General features: G+C 43.1%; 1 protein-coding gene across 4 annotated transcripts in view; it reads right to left on the bottom strand.

The window, feature by feature from the left end:
- Window positions 1-18,835, bottom strand: part of pld3 (phospholipase D family member 3) — a 103,854-nt gene that overhangs the window by 35,451 nt on the left and 49,568 nt on the right. For 2 of the 4 annotated variants that reach the window (XM_072549224.1, XM_072549223.1), the window contains exon 1: window positions 3,076-3,185. The exons of 1 other annotated variant lie outside the window; for it this stretch is intronic. The gene's annotated coding sequence lies outside the window, so the exon portion shown is untranslated. Of the gene's footprint in view, window positions 1-3,075; window positions 3,192-18,835 lie in introns of those variants that run through there. One more of the 4 variants, XM_072549225.1, reaches the window with a different exon arrangement.

Genomic DNA, 18,835 nt, shown 5'->3' with positions numbered 1-18,835 from the left:
GCTTTCATCTGCAGGTGCATTTATCTGAGAGTCCAGGTGAGTTTCTGATCAATGATAACTCTAAGGATCTTTGAATGTCAAAGGGCAGTGGTTAGTTTGTTTCTGGTTGGTGATGTTCATAGCCTGGCATTTGCATGGCATGAATATTACTTGCCACTTGTTAGCCCAAGCCTGGATGTTTCCAAATTCTATTGCATTTGGACATGGATGGCTTCAGCATCTGAGTCATCATGAATGATGCTGAATATCTCTACTTCTGACCTTATAACAGAGGGAAGGTCACAGATGAAGCAGCTGAAGATGGTTGGGCCGAGGACACTACCCTGAGGAACTACGGCAGAGATGTCCAGGAGCCAAGATGACTGATCTCCAATAAACATGACCACCTTCCTATGTGTCAGGTAAGATTCTAACTACCTGAGAGTTTGCCCCTCACACCTATTGATTCCAGTTTTGCTAGGGCTCCTTGATGTCTCACACGGTCAAAATGCAGCCATGAAGTCAATGGCTGTCACTCTCACCTCACCTCTGGAATTCAGCTCTTTTGTTTATGTTTGAACCAAGGCTGTAATGAGATCAGGAGGTGAAAAGCCCTGGCAGAACCCAAACTGGGCATCACTGAGCAGGTGCTGCTGGATGGCACTATTGATGACACCTTCCATCAGTTTACTGATGATTGACAGTAGACTGATTGGGTGGTAACTGGCCAGATTAGATTTGTTCTGCTTTTTATGTGCAGGTATTTCTGACATAATGAAAGTTTTGTTAAAACGCTATTTGGATAGCGCGAACTTTCTATTGCACGGGTATAGCTATTTTCTACAGTGTGAGGTTGCACAGGAACGCAACGATCACGTTATGCCAGAAATACCTGTACAGGACATATTTGGGCAATTTTTCACATCAGGCAGATTCCAGTGTTGTAACTGTACTGGAACAACTTGACGAGGGGACTGGAGCACAAGTCTTCAGGACTATTGCCAGAATGTTGTTATGGCCTGTAGCCTTTGCAGGTTCCATTGCCTGCAACCATTTATTGATATCACATGGACCGAATTGTACTGGCTGAAGATTACTGCAAGAGCTTCAGCCTTATCTTTTGAACTAATGTCCTGACCTCTTCCTTCATTCAGAATGGAGATATCTGCGGAGCCTCCTCTTCCAGTGAGTTGTTTAATTATCCAACACTATTCATGACTGGATGCAGGGATTAGATCTGTTCAATTGGTTGAGAGATTGCTTTGCTGTCTCTCACTTGCTGTGTATGCTGTTTGGCGTGCAAGTAGTCCTGTTTGGTGGCTTCACCAGATTGATACTACTTCATCAGGTATGCCTGGTGCTGCTCCTGACATGCTCTCTTGCACTCTCCATTGAACCCAGATTGATCCCCTGGCTTGATGGTAATGATTGAATGGGGAAGATGCCAGGCCATGAGGCTACAGACTGTGGAGTACAATTCTGCTGCTGTTGACGGCCCACAGCTAGTCATAAATGGCCAGTATTGAGTTGCTGTATCTGTTCAAAATCTGTCCCACTTAGCACAGTAATAGTGCCACACAACATGATGGAGGTTATTCTCAATTGAATGTGGGACTGTGTCTCCACAAGGACTGTGTGGTGGTCACTTATCAATACTGTCATGGACAGATGCATCTGCAGCTGGCAGTGAGATCAAGTACATTTTTCACTGTTTTTGGTTCCCCCACAGCATTAGATCAGATATCTGGTTCGCTAGGTCAGTGACATTCCCACTATGCCACCAACTCTCCTATCCGCTGTGGAGCTGGCCAAGAAGAATAACCAATTGAAAAATTGTGTTGCCAGACAGAGCCCACAGGTAGGTCAGTGAAAGGGGAATGGAACTTGGTGGGAGCTAGAGGATGGACACCAGTGTCTTGGATGAAAGACAGAAGGCCAGCCAGGAGAGCATCAGAGTAGTCAAAGTCTGGAAGTTAATGAAAGGCTGTTCAAAATCCAATACTAGATAAGCAGAAATTTACTCCAATTAAAGATAGGGAATACAAGATCCCCATTTGATACTGGATTAGTGGTGCTGGAAGAGCACAGCAGTTCAGGCAGCATCCCCATTTGATACTCTATTCCTGTTTGGTCTACTAATTGTGTTGCTGGAGAAGCGCAGCAGGTCAGGCAGCATCCAAGGAACAGGAGACTTATGCCCGAAACGTCGATTCTCCTGCTCCTTGGATGCTGCCTGACCTGCTGCGCTTCTCCAGCAACACATTTTCAGCTCTGATCTCCAGCATCTGCAGTCCTCACTTTCTCCTGGTCTACTAATTGTGCCTGTAAAGCCTGGTAGGATGGTTTTGTTATGTTCGTGGCACTACATAATTGCAAGTTATTGTCATTGTTGTTGACAACACAGGCTTGCCCTTCGTGGAACCTCAACTGTCACGTATGGCTTTACTGTTCACATGACCATTGTACAAAAACTGACGGTTTTAACTCTGCTGACCGACCAAATGCTGGCTCTTTGAGAGCTACGACTAATTAGTCCTGCTCACTGCCTGTCACCACATTTTTTTCTACAGCCACATAGAATTATTTTATTTTCTAAGCATTTATCCAATTTCCTTTTAAACCCAGAACTAGGGGGTCACCGTTTAAAAATAATCAGTCGCCCATTTTAAAAATCGCCGATCCTTTCGAAAAGCTTTTCAAAAGGAAGAAGCAGTTTTTGAGTATTTTAAAGCTGGACGTAGATAGATTCCGAATAAGAAAGGAGGTGACAGGTTAGGAAGGAATGTGGAGTAATTAGATCAGCTAGCATCGAATTAAATAATACAGCTAGCTTTAGCGACCGAGTGACATACTCCCACTTCGGACGTCCACACGAAAATTACTTCTAAATTTGCCATCACCTCCCAGCGCACTCCAGGCCACAATAATTTACGAACAAGCAGAAGCCCGGAATAACCGGTCAGTCAGGGTGGATATGGGGACTAACACGAACTGGGCGAGGCCAACAATCCCGGGAATTGACAGAATCCTTGGAAACGGCTTCTGTACAAAAACAGAAACCCGGACCCAGAGACACTGAGTAAACAAAGCCCTTACCTCAGAGATGTTGGCGGTCAAGCTGCAGCCTTACAGCTGACAGCGTTGCTGTGAACTGTACGATCTCGACCTGACACAGACAGGGGGGCGGAGAGAGAGAGAGAGGTCGGACGGACGCCCCGCCTCGCGCAACTCCGTCAGCTCACGCGACTCGCTCTCAGTCGCGCGAGCACGCAGCTGCCAACGGCCGACACCTCGTGACGCCGAGGTTGCCGACTGCTTATGTCTTCTCATAAATCTGTGTTCTACCCGCTCCTCATCTCTCTCTTCTCACCCCGTCATGGAATCTCTACAGTATGTAAAGCAGGCCATTTTCGGCTCACCGAATCCCAACTGGCCCTCCGAATGCATCGCACCCAGAACCATCTCTGAATTTCCCGCTGCTAACTCACATAGCCCGCACATCCCAGGACATAATGGGTATTTTCCTATGGCTACCCCACCCAGCCTGCATATCCCAGGACACTTTTGGTAATTTCCCACTCCCTCATCTCACCATCCCAAATTTTCACCCCTTAATCTCCTCATCCCCTACTCTTCCCCTCCTCACCCTCTCATCTGCGCAAAGCTCACCCTACTCCATTCTCACCCCCTCACCTGCCCAACCACCACCCTACCACTTTCTTATCCTCTCATCTGCCCATCCCAAACTTTCACCTCCCAATCTCTCTGCAAACCCCCAGCCTACCCCCTCTGTCCACCCCCCCTTTACCTCCTCTGCCATTCTCACCTATCCTGCCCATCACCCTACCTCATCAGCCATTCTACCACCTCCTCACCCCCTCATCTGCTCCTTTGAACATTTTGACACCAAGGATAGTTACGTTAGAATCCTACTCATTGACTATAGTTCAGCCTTCAACACTATTATCCCCTCAAGACTGATTACTAAACTTAGTGATCTCTGACTAAGCCCCATTCTCTGCAACTGGATCCCCAGTTTCCTGACCCACAGGCCAGTTTCCTGACCCACAGTGAAGATTGGGGACAATATTTCATCCTCATTAACACTCAACACTGGAGCCCCCAGGAGTGCATACTCAGCCCCCTACTGTACTTGCTGTATACCCATGAGTGCGTCACCAAATACCAGACTAATGCCATTTACAAGTTCGCTGATGACACCAGCATAGTCGGTCAAATCTCAGATGGCGACGAAACAGACTACAGACATGAGGTGGAAGACCTGGAAAAATGGCGCACTCAGGACAACCTAGCTTTCAATGTTGGCAAAGCCAAGGAACTCATTATTGACTTTCAGTTGGATGTTACTCATGCCCCCCTACACGTTAACAGCACAGAGGTGGAATGAGTGGAGAGTGTCAAGCTCCTGGGAGTGGTCATCAACAAACTTTCTTGGACTCTTCATGTGGATACACTGGTTACAAAGGCCCAACACATCTCTTCTTCCTCAGGTAGCTGAGAAAACTTGGTGTGACGGCAATATCCTTGTCAACTTTTACAGGTATGCCATTGAGAGCATTCTATCTGGATGTATCTCTACCTGGTATGGCAGCTGTACCATTCAAGATCGGAGGTGGTTACAGAGAGTGGTGAACTCGGCCCAGACAACCACAAAGGCCAACCTTCCATCTATAAAATCCATCTACCAGGCCCGCTGTCAAGGAAAGGTCACCAGCATTCTTAAAGATCCATCCCACCCTGGCAATGCTTTTCTAGAACCTCTACCATCAGAAAGAAGGTACAGAAGCCAGAACACACGCGCTAGCTGGTTTTGAAACAGTTTCTACCCTACTGTTGTTAGAATACTGAATGGACTGACAAACCCTTGGCATTCGCCTGTACCTATGTTTTTTTGTTTTGCCGCTTTTTCCTATTATTTACTTATCTATGCTATTTAACTATGTGATCTGCTTGTATTGCTCACAAGACAAAGCTTTTCACTATGCCTCGGTACACGTGACAATAAATTCAATTCAATTTCCCTACTCTAGCCATTCTTTGCCCTTTCATCTGTCCATTCCCCACTCTACCCTTCCTTACACCCTCATCTGTTCATCCCCCATTCTACCCATACTCACCCCCGCATCTGTTCACCCCCCACCCCATCTCCTACTCACCCCTCATCTGCTCCTCATTCTAGCCCTCCCACACCCCACCCAAACCCATCATCTGCTCATCCCAAACCTTCACTCCTCCCAAACCCTTACCCCGTTCTCTTACCCTCACCCACTGTTCTCTACCCCCCCCCCCCGACTTTCAGCTGCCCCACCTTTTTGTCCTTACTCATTTACTGTCAGCTGTGACTGTGATATCTTGGATAAATTCACTTCAACCAATCCTTCTTGTTATTGTTAGTCTCAGCTACTGAAATCATGTAGGGAAAGATGCCCATGGGATGTCTCGGGTAGAAGAAGAGTCAAATTTGATGAGTGGTAAATATGTTTAATAAATATTTCTTAATAACTAGCACTGTTCATCTAAGGTGCATGATTATTTAATGCAAAGGCTCAGCAGAAGAGTAAGCTCATTACTATTTTAGGTATGTGCTGTTAACATTAAGAAGAAGACTGAGATATCCCTTGATCCACGCTGCTTGAACTTGCCTCAACCTGGGAAGGTTTTGGCCTGTTGTAGTTAGTCACTTGTTGGTGACGTCTCTATTCTTTCCGAAAGTGTTTTTGATTTATAGGGCTCCTTAGTGGGGTTAATCACTCTGGAAGAATAGGGGGCCAAGGTTTCCGTTTTCTCGCATTAACCGTACCAATGGTGAAAAACCATATTGGAGTTGCGTGGAGTTGAATTCAATAGAACTGAAAAAATCCTGTGTTCTTTCTTAAGAGGCTTTTGACTAATTGGACTCCACATTCAGCTTCACATTAGACTGAGGTTATCTTGGTGAACGAATGACATGTTGGAACGCTGAAGAGGTCACAAAGTCCTTAAACATGGTTCATTATCAGATATAATACTTAAGGCAATTATTCCACATAGGACTTTAACGACAGCATCCAGGGTCCAGTGTGTTGTTTTTTACTTCAGCGTATCAAGAGACATAGTTAACCACTATCAGGAAATAGTGGAGTCAAACACAAACAGGTCAGCCCCTACACATTCGATAGTCTGGTTCGAAAGGTAATTGGAATCAATGGTTCTCTTCTTTCATGTCTGACAATTGCTTTTGAGATCTTCAAGTTGTTTAGTGGTTCTGATCACCGCACTCAATCTCAATCTCTTACTCTACATTTGGTGATGCCTAAGTGCCCTTCATAAATAGTACCTTGTTAAGGATATTAGTTTCTGGTGAAGTTTATAGTTTATAATGAGCCCATTTTCAACTAATCATCAATAATAATGAAACATTTTGTTTGAATTATGTTTTCATTATTAGTACACTATTTAGTACACATTTCAGGCCATTTCATCTACTGCATCTGTTGCACCCGGTGGGGTCTCCTCCACATTGCGGAGGCAGGATGCCTTCTTGCAGATTATTTCAGAGAACATCTCTGGGACACTCGCACCCACCAACCTCACCGCCCCGTGGCTGAACACTTCAACTCGCCCTCTCACTCCGTCAAGGACATGCAGGTCCTGGGCCTCCTCCACTGTCACACTGTTACCACCCGACGCCTGGAGGAAGCACACCTCATATTCCGCCTTGGGACACTGCAATCACACGGGATACATGTGGATTTCAACAGCTTCCTCATTCCCCCTCCCCCCACATTATCCCAGTCCCAAGCTTCCAACTCGGCACCGCCCTCCGGACCTGTCCCTCACTCCCCCCTTTGACCTATTGCCTTCTCCTTCACCTTCATCTACCTATCGCTTTCTCAGCTACCTTCCTCCCAACCCCACTCCCCTCCCATTTATCTCTCAGCCCCAATCCACAAGCCTCATTCCTGGTGAAGAGTTTATGCCTGAAACATCGATTCTCCTACTCCTTGGATGCTGCCTGACTTTCTGTGCTTTTCCAGCAATACATTCTCGACCAACTTTTCAGGCCCATCTTCCATACAGTACCAACATGCAACATTTGGGATCCTTTTTTGTTCCTCTTTGATGAGGTTAAGCTTTGATAGGGTTAAGCAACATTGCTGTTTCTAGGTGTATCAATTGAGTTCACCAGCAAGTTATTTATCTGCTGATGTCAGGTTCATTGAAGTTTTCTGCTGATCCCTGTAAATTTCCTTGCACACGTGCAAATCTCACAAAATTGTATTTGTGGAGCAATTTTGCCAATTGTTTTTTATTTTTCATTTTTCACAACTTGGAGGTGGTTCAAAGGAGATTTGCTAGATTGATACCTGGAATGGCAGTCAGTCTTATAGGTTGGACAATGTAGACTTATTTAGAATCATAAAATCACTACAGTGCAGATAGAAGCCCTTCGGCCCATTGAGTCAACACCGACCTTCCAAAGAACATGCCACCCAAATCAACCACATTTCCGTGACTAATCCACCTAGCCTGCACACTCCTGCATACTAAAGATCAATGTAGCATGGCCAATTCACCTAGCCTGCACATCTTTGGATTATGGGGGGAGCCAGACCACCAGGCGGAATCCCACGTAGACACAGTCGAACATAATAACAGTCACCCAAGGCTGGAATCAAACCCGGATCCCTGACGTTGTGGGGCAGCAGAGCTAACCATTGTGCTATGAAGAGTGAGGGGTGATTTGATTGAAGTGTATAAGATCCTTTACTATCTTGACACGGTGGAGACAGAAAAGATGTTTCCTTTTGTGCATGTTTCCAGAATTAGGGGACACTATTTAAATTAGCGGTCACCCTTGATTTGGGGGAATATTTTTTTCCGTCAGAGGATTGTAAAATTTTGGAGCTCTATGCGTTAGATGGTAGGCTTATTGAATACGTTTCAAGTGGAGGAAGATAGATTCTCGTTAAGCAGAGGAATCAAAGGTTATCGTGGGCAGATGGGAATGCAGAATTCAGACCACAACAGATCAGCCAAAATCTTATTGAGTAGTGGAGGAGCTGAGTGGCCTACTACTGTTCCTAATTCGTATATTTGCATGTTTGTACCTTACAGTGAGATCAGTAGTTTGTGATTGGTCTGTTTCAGAACCATGAGATTCAATGTGTCATCTGAAAATCTTTCAGAGGCCGATGGAACCAAGAGTGCTTCTCTTTCCATAGCAGCATATCACATTTTGGTATGAGACAATACTCAGGAAGTGTAATATACAGATTTTCTGTATCCTTGCAACTGTTCTTGTAAGAGGACTGCATCAAAGCCTGTGGTGCAGGCATTCGTAACAATTGTTGGGGATGGTGGAATGTAAAGGGCTAAGACACCTTCTGAAGTCAGGATGTTTTTGATCTCCTGAAGGGCCTCTTTGATGTGTGTCCCAATGACCTCCTTCACACTTCTTGAGTAAATGCCTGAAAGAATAATTGAATCCCTATAGTGTGGAAGCAGGCCATTCAGCCCATCGAGTCCTTATTGACCCTCCAAAGAGCATCCCACCCAGACGCACCCCACTACCTTTCCCTGTAACGCTGTATTTTCCATTGCTCATGCACCTAGTCTGCATATCCCTGCACACTATGGGCAATTTAGCATGGCCAAGCCACCTAAGATGCGCATGTTTGGACTGTGGGAGGAAACCTGGAGAAAATCCATGAAGAAATGGAGAGAACATGCAAACTCCACACAGACAGGCACCTGAGATTGGAATCAAACCTGGGGTCCCTGGTGCTGTGAGGCAACAGTGTAACTGCTGAGCCACTGTGCCGCCCTTAAGATTCCATGATGGTTGCAAAAGAGGGTAAGAATTTTGCTAACTGATTTACCACTCCCAAAAATCACGTCATGAACTAACTGTTGAAACAGGAAACTCTTTTATTGCAGCTGTTTTCTGCAAATCTGACTTTATGACATCCTTGTCTTAGATATATCTAAAAAATAAGACAATGTCTTTGGAGAACTGATACTTCTCACTGAAGGTGAGCCCTGCTGCCTACAGTCATTTTCAGCCTGCACATATTCTGTTTATGAACTTCTGTCATGACTGCCTGGACCAGAATATCATTCCGATGACATGTAATGCCATCTAACCATTGTAGAATATTGGACAAAGATCTGAGGAGCTGAGGTGATTCCAAAATACAATCAATTGAAATACTACCTTCCAACTGGAGTGATGAATGTCTAATGGAACCTGCCATAATCTACTGTTGGCATCAAGTTCAGTGAAGATCGTGCTATTAAAGAATTTGGAAATGCTTTCATCCACCATAGCAAACTGGTGGATTTGTGCAGCCATTAACTTATTGAATTGTGTAAGATCAACAATATTCTCATTGCACCGTCAGGCTTTTGGGTAGTGACCATGCCTGAACAACATTCTATTGGCATTATCACTTGCAAAAAAATACGCATGTTGCTCATCTGAAGTAATAGTTTGTAAATTTTTTCCAATAGTGGTTGAGGAATATTCCAGCTGCGTAAAGTTTAGCATCTCTTATTAATGTGATGATTTTTTTAAAAATGTGTTCATGCAATATGGGTGTTGGTGGTCAGGCTATCATTTATTGCTCATCCCTAATTGCTTGGAGTGCAGTTAAGAGCCAACCACATTGTTGTCGGTCTGGAGTCATGTGTAGGCCAAATCTGTTAAGGACAGCAGATTTTCCTTCCTAAAAGTAATGAGTGAACCAGATGGACTATTACAAAATTCAATGATGTTTACATAGTTGCCATTAGACTAGTTTTTTTATTCGAGGTTTTTATTGAAGTCAAATCTGCCATGGTTGGTTTCAAACCTATGTTCTCAGAACAGAGGGCTGTTGTGACTAAGTTGTTGAATAATTTCAAAGTTGAGATCGACAGATTTTTAATAAGTAGGGAGTCAAGAGTTACGCGGGACAGGCAGGAAAATGGAGTTGAGGATTATCAGATCAACCATGATTTAATTGGTAGAGCAGACACAATGATTTGACTTGATTGAATTTTTTGAAGAAGTAACAAAGAGGATCAATGAGAGCAGAGCGGTAGATGTGATCTATATGGACTCCATTAAGGCGTTTGACAAGGTTCCGCACGGGAGACTGGTGAGCAAGGTTAGATCTCATGGAATAAAGGGAGAACTCGCCATTTGGATACAGAACTGGCTCAAAGGTAGAAGACAGAGGGTGGTGGTAGAGGCCTGTGACCAGTGGAGTTCCAAAGGATCGGTGCTGGGTCCACTACTTTTCATCATTTATATAAATGATTTGGATGTGAGCATAAGAGGTATAGTTAGTAAGTTTGCAGATGACACCAAAATTGGAGGTGTAGTGGACAGCGAAGATTACCTTAGATTACAACGGGACCTTGATCAGATGGGCCAATGGGCTGAGAAGTGGCAGATGGAATTTAATTTAGATAAGTGTGAAGTGCTGCATTTTGGGAAAGCAAATCTTAGCAGGATTTACAGACTTAATGGTAAGGTCCTAGGGAATATTGCTAAACAAAGAGATCTTGGAGTGCAGGTTCATAGCTCCTTGAAAGTGGAGTTGCAGGTAGATAGGATAGTGAAGAAGGCATTTGGTATGCTTTCCTTTATTGGTCAAGAGTATTGAGTACAGGAGTTGGGAGGACATGTTGTGGCTGTCCAGGACATTGATTAGGCAAATGTTGGAATATCGCATGCAATTCTGGTCTCCTTCCTATCGGAAAGATGTTGTGAAACTTGAAAGGGTTCAGAAAAGATTTACAAGGATGTTGCCAGGATTGAAGGATTTGAGCTATAGGGAGAGGTTGACTAGGCTGGGGCTATTTTCCCTGGAGTGTCAGAGGCTGAGGGGTGACCTTATGGAGGTTTATAAGTGGCATGGATAGCATAAATAGTCAAAGCCTTTTCTCTGGGGTGGGGGAGTCCAGAGCTAGAGGGTATAGGTTTAAGGTGAGAGGGGAAAGATATAAAAGAGACCTAAGGGGCAACTTTTTCATTCAGAGGGTGGTATGTGTATGGAATGGGCTGCCAGAGGAAGTATTGGAGGCTAGTACAATTGCAACATGTAATTTGGATGGATATAGGAATAAGAAGGGTTTGGAGGGATATGGGCCAGGTGCTGGAAAGTGGGACTAGATTGGGTTGGGATATCTGGTCGGCATGGACAGGTTGGACCGAAGGGTCTGTTTCCGTGCTGTACATCTCTATGAATCTATGACTGACCTACTTCTGCTCTGATGTCTTATAAACTTATGATCTTTAATTGTGGAGTTTGTTCCATCCCTCCATGTAACATTAAATGAAAAAAATTACAATTTTCTTTCCTCCAACACAAGGGCTTTTTTTCAGCCCCTACAATTAGACTTGCCCCAGTAAAGTGTTTGAAATTAGTTTGATGACTGTTAACCTGTACGATGTGTATCATCTCTGTTCGGATGAGTCACTTGTTATTCCTAAGGACGGTTGACGTCAAGAACAGAGCTTCCAACATCAAAGGACTTGTGTTTGCTTCTCATGTGTTGTTTTAGTGTTTTTGTACCTTAAAAAGTTGACAAATTCTTATGAGCTCTTGAGCTTGGTTAGCTTTCTGATCCCATTATTCTCTTGTATTGTTTATGAATATTGGGATATCTCTTTTCCAATGTAAGATCCTCTTTGGATTGCAATGTATCTGAAAAAGGAGTTTCAGAAATTTTAAAAACAGTTCTGGATCCAATTCATTCTGATTGTAAATCAGCATAAGATTCTGATTGTGTGTAAAGATCACTAATAAAGTTATCAACAGGTCTCCAGGAAGCTGTATTCTTTTGACAGGTTCTATGTACTTTAAGCTGCAAAATATTTTAAGATGCACTCACAAGTTCATCACAGGGATTTTCTCCTGCTTCTTTTGCTCAAATGGCTGTGTTTTTGTAGAATGCAGTTTTTTTTTGTCCAACCTGTCTGGTTGAATCTGCACTGCATTTACCATCTTTTAATGGGGAATAGTGGTGCCCACAGCTGCCGTTCCTCCTGATTAGCCAATTCTCACAGTCCAACATCGGCACCTCCAAGTCATGGCGACCATTGACACCATGAACTGCCAGCTCAAAGTGGAGAGGATCTCCAAGAAGATCACGCACCCCAGCCCAACACCGGCACCACCAAATCAGGGTTGCATTGGATCGATTCACTGACTCCATCCTTCTTATTGGTATTAGTTCAATAAGCAACTGATACTATGTGGGGAAGGATTTTAGACTGAAATTAGGCTCAATTGTGATGAAGCATAAACTGGTTTATTACATATTACTTAATAGCTCGTTACAAATAAGATTAATGCATATCTCTTGTGAAGCATTAGACTGAACTTAAGAATAAGTTCACACTATTACTTTAGCTATATGCTGCTCTTCACTAAGAACAATCATGAAGCACCATATACATTCCAGTGAACACATGAACAACTGGGTCCTTTGGGAGAAGCAATGATGTAGTGGTAATGGTACTGGACCAGTAAATCAGCACCCCCAATGTGATGGATGATGAAATTTGAATGAATAAAATGTGAGTGGAGAAAAAGATTAGTCATGATCATGCAATGATTGTCATAAAATAAACCCATCTGGTCCAAAATCTTATGGTGATTTACAATTCGAATTATTTTGATCCAGTAATATTGTTAAAATTTCTGATACTTTTTTTCAGATATATTGTCCCCCGATCTACATGTGATTCTAGAATCACAGCAATGTGCCTGACTCTTAAATGCCTGTTTGAAATGGCTGAAGTTCAAGGGAAATTAGAGATAGGTAATAAGCACTGGTCTTGCAGTGATGCCCATCAATCCTCCTGAATGAATAAACAACCTCAATGGTCAGTCCTTTGTCCTGAGATTGTGCCCCCATGTTTTAGATTCGCCAACCAGTGGAAGCAGTGTCTCAGCGCCTGCCTGAACAAGTTCCCTCTGCATTATACTGACACATTGCAGCCAAATCTTTATCTCTCATTGCTAAGGGTTCTTGTTTTCCATATTTCTCAACCACAATCTAACATATTCTGATCACATCTAACCTCTTGTACAATTGCCAATTCCTTCCTCAATGCACATTACATATGCTTCCCTTTCATTCCCCTTCACCTCCCACACCACATTCTACCTTCATCATGTCCACCAGAGTCACAAGATCCTCACATCTGCATTCACTGGCTAGGACCAAGAAGAGGCCATTTGACCCCTTCCAATAGATTCCACCACTCCAATAGACCATGGCTGATCTTTTTTGAACTCCAACTTTCTATTTGATTTTATAGCCTTAATGTCCTGCCCAAAAGTCAATTTCACTGTTGAAACTTGCAAATTGATCCCCATCTCCAACAGCTTTCAAGGATTGAGAGAATTCCTGATTTCCACTCCCCTTTGTATATCATCACCCCGAAGGTTCCAGCCCTAACCTTTAGATTATATCACCTTGTGTCATCTTTGCAAACTAGAGAAAATAGTTTTATTCCCTGTGTCAACTCTATCAAATCCTTTTCATGTTTAAATTGTTTCAAAGAACTCAAATACATTGACTGATAATGTTCCAAAACTCCTTAGGTTCAGAAAAGGTCGCTATGGATTGGAATATTACTAATTAAGACCTCTAAATGAGAAAGGAGGGAGACTAAGAGCACAAACTATAGGCTTGACATCTGTTTTAAAGCAATTGCAAGAACTTGTGCTTAAATAGATGAGTCAAATAGTTTAAATACTTGGAAAATCATAATTCAATCAGGCAGAGTCCATGTTACTTTACAAAAGGAAATCATATTTTGAAAAATTTAGTTGAGTTCCTTGAGGAACTAACAAGCAATTTGGGTAAAGGGGAATCTGTGGATATGGTTGAATTTGATTTACAAAAGACATTTAATAATGAGGCACGGTGGCTCAGTGGTTAGCACTGCTGCCTCACAGATCCAGGGACCCAGGTTTGATTCCACCTTCGGGTGTCTGTGTGGAGTTTGCACATTTTCCCCATGTCTGCATGGGTTCCCTCCAGGTGCTCTGGTTTCCTCCTACAATCCAAAGATGTGCAGATTAGGTAAACTGGCTATCCTAAATTGTCCCTCGTAGCCAGAGATATACAAGCTAGGTGGATTAGCCATGTGGAATGTAGGGGTATGTTTGGGTGGGATGCCCTTCGGAGGGTCATTGTGGATTTGATGGGCCAAATTACCTGCTTCCATGCTGTATAGATTCTATGAACAAGGTGCCAGAAATTGTTACACAAAATAAGAGCTTGTGGTTTAGCCAATAACATATTATAATGGATAAAGGATTGGTTTCCTTCCAGGAAATAGAGTACTGGGTTAAATGGGTCTTTTATTAGATTGTCAAACTGGAATGCTGAGAGGTAGGAGAAAGGTTGCAATGCAGGTTCAATGACTGACTAGGAAGTCAAATGGAATGTTGATGTTTATTTCAAAGGGAGTGGAACATGGAAATAGGGAAGTTTAATTGCAGCAAGACCATATATGGAGCTCTGTGTGCAGTTTTGGTCTCAGATTGCATGAGAAGCAGATCAAAGAAGCATTCAAGTTACATACTACGTTTTTATTCTTGCAAAATGGACAAGTTTATATTTTTCCACTTTATACTCCATCTGCCCAAATCTTTGCCCATGTATAACCTATCTATATTTCTTTGCAAACTCCTTATATCTTCTTGACAATTTACTTTCTTACCTACTTTTGCTTCATTGGAAAATTTAGCAATTATATGTCAATCTTATGATTGATACGGATAGTAAATAGTTGAGGCTGAAGCATTGATCTTTGTGGCACTGCACTTGTATTAGTTTGGCAACTCAAACAATGACCCATTTACTCCAACACTCTATTTCCTGTAAGAACACCAATCCTTTATCCATTATAACATGTTATTGGCTAAATCATGAACTCTTATTTTGTGCAACAACTTCTGGTACTTTATTCATAGAATCCCTACAGTGTGGAAGCAGGCCATTTGGCCCATCAAGTCCATACTGACCACCTGAAGGCCATCCCACCCAACCATGCCCCATCCCTGTAACCCTGCATTTCCCATGGCTATTCCACCTAACTTGTAACATCTCTGGATACTAGGGGTAATTTAGTATGGCCAATCCACCTAGCCTGCACATCTTTGTACTGTGGAAGGAAACTGGAGCATCTGGAGGAAACCCACGCATATCAGAGAAAATTCACTAAACTGATTCCTGGGATGAAGGTGTTTTGTTATGAGGAATGGTTGACCAAGGTGAGTCTGTAGCCATGGGAGTTTAGAAGAATGAGAGGTAATCTCATTGAAACATACAATATCCTATTGTGACTTGACCAGGTGGATGCTGAGAGGATATTTCCCCTGGTGAGGCAGGATAGAACTAAGGGACACAGTTAGACTTAAAAAGGGCAAGGGCTCTTTGTGCAGCTCACCATGCTGCTTGGTGAGAAGACCGATTGAATCTGCTACACGTAGCACAACTCTCCAGTGCAGCTATAAAAAGCCTCCCCATGCCCCCAACCCGGTGGCGTGTTAGAAAGGAGGACACCACTTCAAACTGCTGACATAGCAAACCACCATGTGGCCTGTCCTAGTAGTATGCAGCCGCCCCTTCCCCTCGTACTCCACCACCCCACCTCCTACCCCATCTCACACTCGGCTTCCAAACCCCCTGGCCAAGTTAGAAATATCAACAGTGGTAGGATGAGACCCTTAAAAAGCCAATTAAGGGCCTCAGTTGGCCATGAGGTGGGAAATATAACCTTGACCTTCCTTGTCGCTGCCTTAATTAGGGACCAATGGGAAGCCAACCCAACTCTAACCCCCTATCTTTCCCATCTGCCTCTCGCTTCCGACCCATTCTGAGTGAAGAAGAAGGGGCATTAAATTCTAACCAATCAATGCAGTCTCCAGACATGGTTGACAGGAAAATTACTGAATCGCATGAATTCTGCTCAGGAAACAGTGGTATCACCATACATAGCCAAGCCAATCCATACAGCTACTGTCTTGGTGCAAATCCAGTTCGGGTTTAACACTCTCTGCAGCCCCCTCAACAGACAAAGGAAACATGCTACAAACTGGACCTCAGCCCTTCAAGCTTTCTTTGGGAATAGACTCTAAGCAAGAGGAAATCCAGAAGCTGATCTGCCATCAGAATACATTATAATCTGAATTTCTGTTAAAACTGGAAATGAAGACAATTTATTTTCTTATCCAGCAAGTATTTGGAAGTCACAGTTTAAGCATTCAATTTAAACTTTCATAAGAGCAGGTATAGAGGGTCGGATAAAAGGGCCAAAATTGCATGATACTAAGAAATAGTAAGGTGTGGGACTAATTCAGAGAGTTAGCACAGATATGCCAGGAATGGACGTTTTAAGTTATAGGGATAGGCTGGGACTTATTTCACTGAATCATAGCAAGTTGAGGGATAATTTCATCATTATAGAAGCAGGAGTGTGCATTTGGTCCATCAAGCCTGCTCTGCCATTCATTTAGCTCATGGCTGATCTAGCAATCATCTCAGTTCCTCCTACCTCATTATTCCCATAACCCTTAATTCCTCTACCATGCAAAAGCCCATCCAACTTGAATATTTGCAATGAAGCTGCCTCTGTTGCTTCCTTGGGCAGGGAATTCCATAGATTCACGACTCTCAGGGAAAAGCAATTCCTCCTCATCTCTGTCCTAAATCTAGTCCCCCAGTGTTAAGGCCACGTACCCTAATCCTAGTCTCACCCACAGGAGAAACAACTTGCCTGCCTCCATCCTACCTATCCCTTTCATCATTTTATATGTTTCTATAAGATCCCCTCTCATTCTTCTAAATTCTAGCAAGTACAATCCCAGGCAGCTCAACCTGTCCTCATAGGGTAACCCCCTCATCTCTGGAATCAACAGGGTGAACCTCTTCTGCACCGTCTCCAAAGCCAGTATATCTTTTCTCAACTAAGGAGACCAGAACTGCATACAATACTCCAGGTGTGGCCTAACCTACACCTTGTACAATTGCAGCAGAACCCCCCTGTTCTTAAATTCAATCCCCCTAGCAATGAAAGACAATATTCAGTTTGCCTTCCTGACTGTCTGTTGTACCTGCAAATCAACTTTTAGTGATTCATGTATGAGCACTCCTCAGTCTGTCTGCACAACAGCATGCTGCAATCTTTCACCATTTAAATGATACTCTGACCTATTATTTTTACTTCAAAAGTGGATAACCTCACATTTATCAACATTGTACTCCATCTGCCAGACCCTTTCCCACTCACTTAATCTATTTAAATTTCTCTGCAGACCCTCCATATTCTCTGCACAGTTTGCTTTTCCACTCAATTTAGTGTCATCAGTAAACTTGGTTACGTTAGACTTGGTCTCCTCTTCCAAATCATTTATATGTATCATGAACAGTTGCAGGCCCAACACTGACCCCTGCGGCGCCCTGTTCACCACTGATCTCCAACCAGAGAAATACCCATTTATCCCAACTCTCTGCTTTCTATTGGTTAACCAATCCTCTATCCATGCTAGTACATTCCCCGCAACTCCATGCATTCTTATTTTATGTGGCACCTTGTAGAAGTCTTTAAAATCATGAGGAGTATAGATAAATTGATTGGCAGTTGTCTTTTCCCTAGGATGGCAGATTTCAAGATGTTGGGGCATTCTTTTTTTTAGGTGAGAGGAGAAAGATTTTAAAAGGATATGAGGGTCAACCTTTTTACACAGAGAGTGGTTTGTGTCTGGAATAACCCCTTTCATGAAACCATGCTAAATTTGTCTAATCCTATTAATGCTTTCCAAGTGTTCTATTACATGTCTTTTATAATACAGTGTATCATTAACCCCATTGCTAATGTTGGCTAACTGGTCAGTAATTCCCTCATTGGATCTAATACAATTCCTAATTTATTTTCTATGCCATAGTTAAACCACCTTTCCTCTTTTGTTTTGGGTCAGGTAGGAATAAATAATACATACATAACTTGCCTAAATATTACTTACTTGTGTCAACCCTTTTAGTAATGCTCCACAATCCATTATTCCCAACTTATGCTTCATACCTTTGTAGTTTCATTTATTTAGATTCAGAGCCCTCACCATGGGATATTTTATGGACCTAACATAGTGCCAGGAATGGTGACTTTGTACACATTTCACTGTAATCCTGCATCCCTGTACTTGAGTACTTGTGACAATAAAACCTGATTCAAGTTGAAGATCTTCCTGAGTTTCTGTAAGCCTTCAAATTCGCTAATACTAGACTAATATACAGAAAGTGGCTCACCACCACCTTTTAAGTGCAGCTAGAGAATGCTGATCCAACCAGTGATGGCCACATTCCCACGAATGAATAAAAATCAGGACAATTTGGCACCTTGAAAGGAATTGGCTCTGGGATTTCACTCCCTATCTATCCATGGTCTGCTGCAGTCCAGTCTTTGCACTGCAACAGGCAGACAACTTAATCCCCTGAAAGTTTCTTTAATAGACTGACTGATTAGCTTTAACCACAATTTGTCACTAAAACTCATATGGGCCGAACAAAAAGTTTAACTCTGATCAGCACAAGTTACAGAATCTATGAGAGAGGAAAAATACGGAACTGACAGAAGTATTGGCTAATGCGGATGCTAGGAATCTGGAAGTACAGGGCTGGGGTGGGGGAGGGGAGGGGGGTGATGGGGAGCGGTTAGATGAGGGAAATTACCAATGTCAGTTGTAATTACTCAAACTCGAGGCCACTCCGGGGGAAGTGCAGCTGGAGCTGATATGGTATGGGATTTGTGCAACAGGATATTTCAAGATATTAACTACTACAGCAG

Source organism: Chiloscyllium punctatum, chromosome 29 (genome assembly GCF_047496795.1).
Source record: "Chiloscyllium punctatum isolate Juve2018m chromosome 29, sChiPun1.3, whole genome shotgun sequence".
NCBI lineage: Eukaryota > Metazoa > Chordata > Chondrichthyes > Orectolobiformes > Hemiscylliidae > Chiloscyllium > Chiloscyllium punctatum.
The sequence above is the reverse complement of the archived record's forward strand: the minus strand, read 5'-3'. Positions and strand labels throughout refer to the sequence as shown.